The sequence below is a fragment of the Chrysochloris asiatica genome, unplaced genomic scaffold, assembly GCF_000296735.1.
Source record: "Chrysochloris asiatica unplaced genomic scaffold, ChrAsi1.0 scaffold00415, whole genome shotgun sequence".
In the NCBI taxonomy this organism is placed as follows: domain Eukaryota; kingdom Metazoa; phylum Chordata; class Mammalia; order Afrosoricida; family Chrysochloridae; genus Chrysochloris; species Chrysochloris asiatica.
This window is the reverse complement of record NW_006408933.1, coordinates 1,315,048-1,326,060: the sequence shown is the minus strand read 5'-3', so window position 1 is coordinate 1,326,060 and position 11,013 is coordinate 1,315,048.

Sequence of the window (11,013 nt, the reverse complement as noted above, 5' to 3'; positions counted from 1 at the left end):
GGTGTACACACTTAACCACCACAAGCAGGAGTCCCTGGGTGGTGTACACACTTAACCACCACAAGCAGGAGTCCCTGGGTGGTGTACACACTTAAGTACTTGGCTGCTAGCCCAAAAGTTGAGGTTTGAGTTCACACAGAATTGCCTTGGAAGAAAGACCTGGGGCTCTACTGAGATATTAGCATGAAAACCCTAGGGAGCAGAATTCTGTTCCAACTTAAGTGAGATCGCCAAGAATTGGCTTCAGCTGGCTGGTAACCAGAGACTGAATTTCATCTGTCTCATTCCTATTTACCCTCTGGCAATAGAGAGGGACGTGAGAAAACTGGTAAGAAAATCCCCTGGGAAGGTGTTTACCTTGTCACTTCATAGTTACACAGTTCCATGGGGGGAAATCCTTGTCTGCCCTTGACTCCCTCCATATAAAAGGTCAACATGGCTTGCTAGACCCCAACACCCCACTGACAGCATGAATACAGCAAGATCCCACCGTTGGCTCATCCCCAAGCACCCCTCACTTTGCATGTATTCAGTTAAGGGAGGTAGCTCTGGGGACACCCCACTTCCAGAAGGGGTCGTAAGCAGGAGGAGTGCCGGCAGTGACCTGAATGAAAGTCATTTATTTACCAAGACAAGGACTGAGCACCTCTTGCCCCAGGGGAAGGTATGGGTATAACCAGGTAACCTGATAAGGCAGTCAGGTGGAGTGGGAGGCAAGGAGGTGCTGGAAGAACCACTGTACCATTGTCAGGTACAGATGAACAGAGAGCTGGGAGGGGGAAACAGTCCAGGCAGAGCCCCTGAGATCCGCAGGACCTCGATTATCAAGGAAGTGTGCACAGGCCTCGAGGTGCAGTGGGGAGAAAGTGCAGGACTGGCATAGGATGGGCTGATTACTCAACATGGATGGGAGAAGGGCAGCTTGTAAGTTCGGCCCAACCTCGAAGGAAAATTGCTGATTGGGACTCATCATGACCCAAGACTATAAATCTTAATGGGAGCAGACAGCTTTATCTTTCTCCTGAGGAGGGGCTGATGGGTTCGAACCACTGACCTTGTGATGAGCACACCAACACCTAACCCATAGTGCCACCAGGAAGAAAGGAGTTCCATTTCCTGAGCATTGTAGGAGCTGCATTTGGGACATGACCATTGGACAGATGAGTCTGGCGTCCCAGGAAAGAGGTGGGGTTGGAGAAGGATTCTCTAAGGGTGTGCGCACTGGTGCTCAGCACTCGGGTGAGGACAAGGGTGGGGGACAGGGGCCACAGGTCAGTGGGACATGGGTAGCCTCATGGGAAGGCAGGCAGCGGTAGAAGAGGAGCATTATCATCGTTTGCATCTGACCATCTTCCTCCTCCCTTTGCGCCCGCCACCCCCTTGCTATGGAATGTGGCCCTGGGCGCTGCTTTGGGGATTGAATGTAGAGGTGGATGAATTCCACCTTGCCGGCCAGAGTAGACGGGTGTGCTTCCACATTCTGCCACCAGAGGGTGTGGGGGGACCCCTTTAGGTGGTGGTGAACCTGGTGGCCTTTCCCAGATAAGTGCAGTGGAGCCCCCTGGGACGGTGAGGAAGGGGGCTGCTGTTACTGTCCAGGAACCTCCCTGCCCCCCACATGCCCTCTTGGGTTCACCATGTTTCCTTGCCCCGTATTTCTTCTCCTGCTTACCCCTCCTCCTAGCTCCCCCTACCTTCTCCTTTCCCATGTTGACCACCATGGCTGCCCTAGGGACACCTCCCCTTCCCTCTCCTGTGGCCTCTTCCAGCCTCCCTCGCCCCTCGGAGGCTCTGCTACCTCCAGTCCTGACTGTGTTTGATGTGAGGTCCTCCCCAATTCCTCAGGTCTGCCCACTGCAGAAAGGGAGGGGCACCATGTACCAGGTGCTCCACGCCCCCAAACCAGCTCCAGGCATTCCGTTTCTCCCTCTGCCTGGCCTCACTGTTCTGTGGTCATCACCCCCGCCTTGTCCTTCCCTTCTGTTCTCCTGTCGCTTGGGGGTGGCCTGGCAACACTCTGCAGAGGGGTCCTCGCCAGGGTGTGCTCTGGCATCTCGAGGCCTGTGATGTTGATGTGACATGAGTGTGTACTGGAACGTGTCTGTGTGCGTGCAGCTTCATCTCCCCGCCCCCCAGGAGGGAAGGCCCAGATTCATCTGGACTCTCTGGTCTCCCAGGGCCAGACCCAAGGAAGGAGGGGTGAATTCACACATGCTGGTCCAGGAGCCAACGGTGGGCTCCAGGGATGTCTGAGCTCAGGGACATGGTCTGCCCCCTGCTTGCTCTCAGCTTGGCACTTGGTCTCTCCTTCCACTCCAGTGAGTGAGCCTTTCCTTGCCTGCCTCTCTATACCTGCCAAGACCCTTTTGAAACCAATCTAGCCTGTTCTTGAGGTGAGCCAGGGCACATCCAGCTGCAGATGGCCTTTGTCCAGCAGGACTGATGGCACACACTCCTCCCCCTGCGTTTCCCAGGACAGGCACAGTTTCTGAAAGCTCCCTGCTTCTGGCAGATCTGGCAGTGTTACACAGAGCCCAGGCTTGGTGAGAAAGGGGCTGGTGCCAAGGGAGGGGCTGAGTTGACAACGTGCAGGGAGGCGGGAATGGGTGCCCAGGACCTGTGGCAGATCCTAGCATCTGCTCAACTCCTTCCAGCCTCTCAGAATCCCCACCCACCATTGCAGCTGAAGACGTTCAGGCACCGGATTCTCTCTCCTGGCAGGAGGAGCGAGCACAGAGCCTCTCGCCTTCCTTCCAAGGCAGATCCTTGGTCACACTGAGCTGCTGCCCTTTCTGGCTTTGCGTTGGTGGACCTTCCTGCCCACTCTGCCTATACTGCTCCAGGTGTTGGCCTGGCTTAGACCTTGGTATGGTATCCCTGAGGGGCACTTTGTGCCTGTAGACCATTCGTGGTGTATTGTTTGAAATATCTGAGTAGGTGGCAGGTTTCCACTTTAATGATGGATGGACTCAAATTTGGGCAAAAGCTTAAGAGCTAGAGGAATCCAGGGTACGTGTTGAAGGGAGGCCAGGGCTGCTGGTTTGTATTAACAGGAGGGGAATGGGAAGACAGTACGGAGTTGGTTTCTTCTGTGCAGCTGTTCGCATAGCGAACGGCAGGGCTTTGAATCAAGGCTGGTTCCATCGCTCTTCTCCCTGCTGACAGCCTGTTGTCACGGAGCGCTGGGTGAGGTGCTTAGAGTGGTGACATCTTTACATGAGACTTTCTGTTCCTGCAAAGACTTATAGCTTTGGAAACCGTATGTGGGGTCCAAATGAATCAGAACCAACTTGACGGCACTTAACAGTAGTATACAAACAGCGCTTCAAACAGCTCCTTGGGAAATGGAATGAAAAGATAATGGAATTTTTCCATGAACTCCTTGGAAGTTCCTGGTATTTATTGGAGTCCCTGAGTGGTGCAAATGATTAATGAGCTCAGCTGCTAAACGAAAGTTTAGAGGTTTGAGTTTATCCAGAGGTGCCTTGTAAGAAAGGCCTGGCGATGTCCTGCTGATGTCAGCAGCACGTACATGAACAGAGAAGATTAGCACGGCCTCTGGGCAAGGATTACCGGGGGTGGGTGGGTGGTGAGGGAAGACAAAACCTCTGGAGAACAGTTCTACTCTGACAAACCTGGGGTCATCTTGTGTTGGAGTGGCTCCAACAGCAAATGGTGATGCTGAGTTTATTTACTATTGGGTAGCCTGAGTTACCTTGCTGGGAAACTGCAGCAGCCACAAGAAAATGGAAAACCTGCCAGTCATTCAGAGATGCTGGTCTCTGACTAAGCCCAGTACCTTGTGGAGGTGGTGGAGGTGATAGTGGTCGTGGGATGGGATGTTAGCGGGGAGGGATTGCTGACCTCAGATGACTGACCATCCACTTGCCTTGTTGCTAAGGCAATATCAGTCTAGTACCCCAGTCTCTCGCTGTGCCAGGCCCCCTGACTCTGGGTCCTTGGGGTGACGTTTGGGGCTGGGTCTCAGTTTCCTACTTTTGACTATGGGAATTGGTAACTGGCCCCAGCGGCCTTTTGGTGCCCTTTCGGGAGGGTCCTCCTGCACCCACCCCTGTTCCAGCACTGCGGGGACCCCTCCCTGCTCTGTGGGCTCATAGGCAACTGTGTCTGTCATCTTCGAGAGAGACAATTTCAAGTCTGTTTTGAGCAATGTCCTGCCCAGACAGGGTTGAGCAAACACATCAAAGAGTTACTAAAACAAAATTTACTAGCTTTTGGTTTAGTGCAGGGACACCGCTGCCAAGTGTGTGTGAGTGAGAGGCACCCTGTCAGCAGGTGGCCTCGTAGTTCTGACGGGAGGCTGGGGAGCTTCTGTGTGGGACTGAAAGGAACTGCCTGCGTCAGGATCCACCATGCCCCTGGGACAGGCACCCATAGTTCCTGCCCGCGGACACACCCTTTCTCAGCCCCATTGATTCATCTAAGCTCTTAAGTCACATTCTCACTCTCCAGGATCATCCAGAGGCCGGTGCCTCCATCACTCACACCTCTGAGCCCACTCCATGCCAGTCACAATACATATTTTCTCTCGTTTCATTGTCACAACCGACTGCAGAGTGGGCACAATAATCCCACTTACGGGGAAAACGGAGGGGCATAGTGGAGGTAAGTTTCTTGGGGTCTCAGAGCTTGTAAGGAGGGGTGTAGGATTGGAATTTAGGATTCTCTGTACACAGCATGGCACCCTGTCATTTCCGAGGCCACATGGGTGGGAACAACGGCTCAGCTTCCCTCCAGGTGACTCTGCCCCCAGGGTATCCTGTGCTGAAGGGTGGGCAATCCTAGCTGCCTTTGATGTGCCAGCCCACATCAGTCCATGGGGCCTCAGAATACTCCCTGTTTGCACAGGTGGTACTCCCTCTTTGGATTGGTCCCAGTTTTCTAGTGCTGCGATAACAGAAAGATGTACGTGGCTTTAACAAGCAGAAATGTTTTTTTGAAGTTCAGGAGCCGAAAGTCCAAATTCAGGGCGCTCTCTCTAAGGGCAGGCTCTGAGGAACTTCTGTTCTTGGGTGAGCTTCAAGTGGCTTGGCATTTCTCATCCCCATCTCTGCTCTGCTCTTGTTTAAGCTCTTGCATATCGCAAAAGAGGTTGATTGAAGACACACCCTACAGGAATCTTGTCTCATTCACATAACAAAGCAATCCATTCCCAAATGAATCATAATCACAGGCATAGAGGTTAAGAGTTACAACACTTATTTTGGGGGAAGATGATTCAACCCACAGTAATATCCTTTTATTTTTTTTTTATTTAGTCTCCCTCCAAACCTGTCCAAGCCCCCGATGGCGTGGGCCCAGTCTACTGCCCACCTGTGTGATGAGAATGTGGGCTGTGGGGTCTCTGTTCAGGGTGAGCTCTGTGTGCCTGGCCTGGTTTAGAGTTCCAGTTCTGTAATGACTCCTGACTCTGTTTCCTAAATGAAAACTGCGGCTTCCACCAGCAACAGCCCCTGATGAGGCCTCTGGCTCCTAGAATGTGGCTCTGAGAGGAAGGGGTATCCCTCCTGGGGGTGGAAAAGGAGAGGGAGTACTGGCTTGAAGTGAGTGACTTCGGAAGAATTTATGGGATTGTCTTCAAATCTTATCATCAGGGCACTCAATTTTTTCATTAAAAAACAATTGTGGTAAATATATAGGTAACGATACCTATATATTTCCCACATGATCTCCATTTTCCATATGATCAGTGCCATTGACTGCATTCATCATGTTCAACCATTACTATTAGCTGGTCCCGATGTTTCCATCATCCTAACAGCAGCTCTGTGTCCACTAAGCCTTAGTCCTGCTTCCCTCTTCCCTCCTCTCCCCCCACTTACCCTGGTAACCACTTGCCTATTCTAGATGTTTCTTCATCCACCCCCGGTAACCACTAAGAAACTGAGGTCTTGATACACTTTCCTATCCTAGGTATTTCATATCAAGTCCTCCAGTGTTTAAAAGGTTCTTCTAAATATTTTTGATATCATTTTTCATGCTTCTGTGCACTTCCTGGTTTTGCCTAAGGTCAAAATAGCAGAAGTATGAAAATATTTCTCATTAAGCTTCTCATGATGTTTCTGGTCTAGCCAGAAGCAGGAAGTTCTATGAGACATGTCTCCGGAAACCTTAACCTTCGTGTCAAGTGTGGTCTCCGTTTGGGTGGCCTGTGTCCTGAGCTGGCGTGGGTGGCAGCTGAGCTCTGTCTTCATGGGAAGCTGCAGCAGCAGTTTCAACTCAAACTTCCAACCAAGGGAGCAGCTGTGTGAGGCTCAAGGAAAATGCCACCTCAACGTCCTTGGATTAGAGTGGCAGAGCTGACAGCTAAGCCACTGTTTTATGTTAGACAAGGCACCTCAGTTTATAATTAGGCAGAATTAAGAAGCAGATTAGGGCTGGACTCTTCTCTACCCATGAAAGGCAAAAACATTCTGGGGTCCCAAAGCTGCTCCTCCACACAACTCTGGAGGTTCTTGCCTCCACTTAGGGGTAGGTCCTGGTGTGGCATTGTGAAATAAGCACTGGACCACAAGGTTGGTTTGAACCACAAGGTCAACGGTTCAAACTCACCAGCCACTCCTTGGAAACTCTATATAGGGTCATTATGAGTTGGAAATGACTCAACAGCACTTAACAACAACTGCAACAAATGAATTTGTTGTTATTTTCTTTCTTTTCTATTTATTGTAAAATATGCATAACATAAGATTACCTAGTTTAACCACCACTCCTCTGGCAGTTTGTTGTACTGGTGTTTTTAATACCAGCAGGGTCACCCATGGTGGACAGGTTTCAGCAGACCTTCCAGACTAAGACAGACTAGAAAGAAGAAGAGGCAGACCACTTCTAAATCATTAGCCACTGAAAACCTTATGAATATCTGATATAGTTTCAGAAAATGAGCTCCTCATGTTGGAAAGTACTCAAGATACAATTGGGGAGGAGATTCCTCCTCAAAGTAGTTGTTAAATGTTGTTGAGTCGATTCTATCTCACAGTGATCCTGTAAAGGGTTTCTAAGGAGCAGCTGTTGGGTTTGAACTGCTGATGTTGTGGTTTGCAATCCAGTGCTTATCATACAGCTGTACATCAGGACTGCCCTCAAAGTAGAGATGGCCTTAATGACATAAATGAAAAAAATTGATGCATTTGAGTTATCATGTTGGAGGAGAATATTAAAGGAAACAAAGCTTTTGGGACCTTCATTTGCTGATGGGGCCCACCTCAAAATGAGAAGAAACAGCTGCAACACCCATTAATAATCATAATACAGAATGTCTGAAGAAACATTTGTAATATGGAATGTATGAAGATAGGAAAATTGGAAGTAATAAAAAATGAAGTGGAACACATAAAGCTCGATATCCTAGCTGTTCATGAGCTGAAACTTTGAATCACTCAATCACATGGTTTACAATGCCAGGAACAACAAATTGAAGAGCAATGGTGCTTCATTCACGGCCAGAAAGAGCATGTCAAGATCTACAAGTACCATGCTGTCAGTGAGAGGACAATATCCATACAACTACAAGGAAGACCACTTAATTCCATTATCATTCAAATTTGTTATTAGGTGCATTCGAGTTGGTACTGACCCATAGCAACCCTATGTACAAAAGAATGAAACACCTCCCAGTCCTGTGCCAGCCTCACTACTGCTGCTAAGCTTGAGCCCACTGTTGTTGCCACGGCGCCAGTCCATCTTGGTGGGGCCTACCTCTTTTTCGCTGGCTCTCCACTTTACCAAGCATAATGTCCTTCTCCAGGGACTGGGTCACTCCTGACATATGTCCAAGTGTGAGAAACAGAGTCTGGCCATCTTGGCTTCTAAGGAGCATTCTGGTTGTACTTCTTTCAACACAGATTTGTTTGTTCTTCTGGAATTTCATGGTACCTTTAATATGCTCCTCCAACATGATAACTCAAATGCATCAATTCTTCTAAGGTCTTCCTTACACACTTTCCAACTTTCACATGTGTATGAGACTACTGAAAATACCACGGCTTGGGTTAGGCACACGTTAGATCTCAAACTGACATCTTTGCTCTTGAACATTTTAAAGGGATATTGTGCAGCAGATTTGCCTAATGCAATATGTCATTTGATTTCTTGACTGCTGCTTCCATGAATATTGACAATAGATCTAAGCAAAAAGCTTCAGTATTTGCTCCATTTAGCATGATGTTATTTATTAGTCTAGTGGTGAGAATTTTTGTTTTCTTTACATTGAAGTGCAATGCATATTGATCTTCATGAGTAGATATTTTAAGTCCTCTTTGCTTTCATCAAGCAAGGTTGCATCATCTGCATATCGCAGGTTGTTAATGAGTCTTCCTCCAACGCTGATTCTATGTTCTTCATATAATCCGTCTTCTCAGATTATTTGCTCAGCATACATATTGAATAAGTATGCTGTAAGAATACAACCTTGGTGCACACCTTTCCTGAATTTAAACAATTCAGTGTCCTCTTGTTTCGAACACCTGCTTCTTGGTCTATGTACAGGTTCCTCATGAGCATAATTAAGTGTTCTGGAATACTCATTCTCGACACTGTTATCCATTGCTTGTCATAATCCACACGGTTAAAAGTCTTTGTAGAGTCAATAAAAAACAGGTAAATATCTTTCTGGTGTTCTTTGTTTTTAGCCAAGATTCATCTGACATCAGCCACAATATCCCTCTTTTCGTGTCCTTGCCTGAATCTGACTTGAACCTCCGGTAGTTCCCTGTCAATGAGTATATTGCAGCCATTTTTGGATGATCTTTAGCAAAATTTTATTTGCATGTGATATTAATGATATTGTCTTGTGATTGCCACATTTCATTGGGTTACCTATGTTTGGACTGGGCACAAATATGGATCTCTTCCAATCAGTTGGCTAGGTAGCTATCTTCTTGGCATAGATGAGTGAGTGCCTAAAGTACTTCATCAGTTTGTTGAAAAGTTTCTATTTGTATTCTATCAATTCTCAGAGACTTGTTCTTTGCCAGTGCCCTCAGTGCACATTGGACTTCTGTCAGGATCATTGGCTCTTGATCATATGCAACCTCTTGATATGATTGCACATTGATCTTTCTTTTTGGTACAGTGACTCTGTGTATTTCTTCTATCTTCTTTTGATGCTTTCTGCATCATTCAATATTTTGCCCAAAGAATCCTTCAGTATTGTAAATGAAGGCTTGAATTTTCCCCCTCAATTCTTTCAGTTTGTGAAATGCTGAGCATGTTCTTCCCTTTTGCTTTTCTAACTCCATATTATTCAAACTTGCCAACCACTAAAGCTAATGGTGATGAAATTGAGGACTTCTATCAACGTCTTAGGAGCTCTGGTAGCGTAGGGGTTACGAATCGGGCTGCGAACCTTAAGGCCAGCAGTTCGAAACTACCAGCTGCTCCGCAGGAGAAAGATGAGGCGTTCTGCTCCCGTAAAGATTTACAGCCTCGGAAACCCTGTACAGGGTCGCTATGGGTCGGATCCGACTCGACAGCACTTAACAACAACAACAACAAATCAACGTCTTAAGTCTGAAATTGATCAAACATACAATCAAGATGCATTGGTAATTACTGGTGATTAGAATGTGAAAGTTGGAACAAAGAGGAAGAATCACTGATTTGAAAATATGCTCTTAGTGGTAGAAACTGTGATGAAGATTGCATGATAGAATTCTGCAAGATAAATGACTTATTAATTGCAAATACTTTTTTTTAAAACAACATAAAAGGGGAATACATGTGGAACTTACCATATAGAATACATGGGAATCAAACTGACTACATCTGTGGGAAGAATGATGGAGAAGCTCAAGATCATGATGTAAAACAAGGCTATGGGTCAACTGTGGACCAGATCATCAATTACTCATATGCAAGTTCAGGCTGAAGCTGAAGAAAATTGAAACAAGTCCATGAGAGCCAAAATACTACCTTGAGTACATCCCACATGAATTTAGAGGCCATCTCAAGAACAGATTTGATATATTAGCCTAATGACAGGAGACCTGAAGAGTTGTGTGATGACATCAAGAAGGTCATACATGAAGCAAGCAAACGATCATTAAAAAAGACAGAAAAGAAAGAAAAGACCAAATTGGATGTCAGAAAAAACTTTGAAACTTGCGCTTGAGTATAGAGAGGCTAAAGCTAATGGAAGAAATGAGAAAGTAAAAGAGCTGCACAGAAAATTTCAAAGGGCAGCTTGAGAAGGTAAGTATTATAATGAAATTGTGTGAAGATCTGGAGTTAGAAACCCAAAAGGGTAGAACACACTTAGCATTTCTCAATATGAAAGAACTGAAGGAAAGTTTCAAGCCTCAACTTGAAATATTTAAAGATTATATGAGCAAAATATTTAATGATACAGGAAGCATCAAGAGACTATGGGAGAAATGCACAGAGTCACTGTACCAAGAAGATTGGTTGGTGCTCACCCATTTTGAGAGGTAGCACCTGATAAAGAACCAATGATACTGAAGGAAGAAGTCCAAGCTGTACTGAAGGCATCGGCAAAAAACAAGGCTCCGGGAATTGATGGAATACAAATTGAAATCTTTCAACAAACTGATGCAGCAGTGGAGGCACTCACTCATCTATGCCAAGAAATTTGGAAGACAAGTCAAATGATTGGAAAAGATCCATATTTGTGCCCATTCCAAATAAAGGTGATCCAATGGAATGTGAAAATCATTGAACAATATCATTCATATCATGTTTTGCTGAACATAATTAAAAAATACTTACAGAAGTACATTGACAAGGTTTGTTGTTGTTGTTAGGTGCCATTGGGTCGATACTGACTCATAGTGACCCTATGTACAACAGAATGAAACACTGCCTGGTCCTGGGCCAACCTCACAATTGTTGCTACACCTGAGCCCATCACTGTTATCTCATTAGGGGCTGTCCTCTTTTCTCTGACCCTCCACTTTACCAAACATGATATCCTTCAGTGACTGGTCCCTCCTGACAATATTTCCGAAGTATGAGAGATGAAGTTTGGCCATCCTG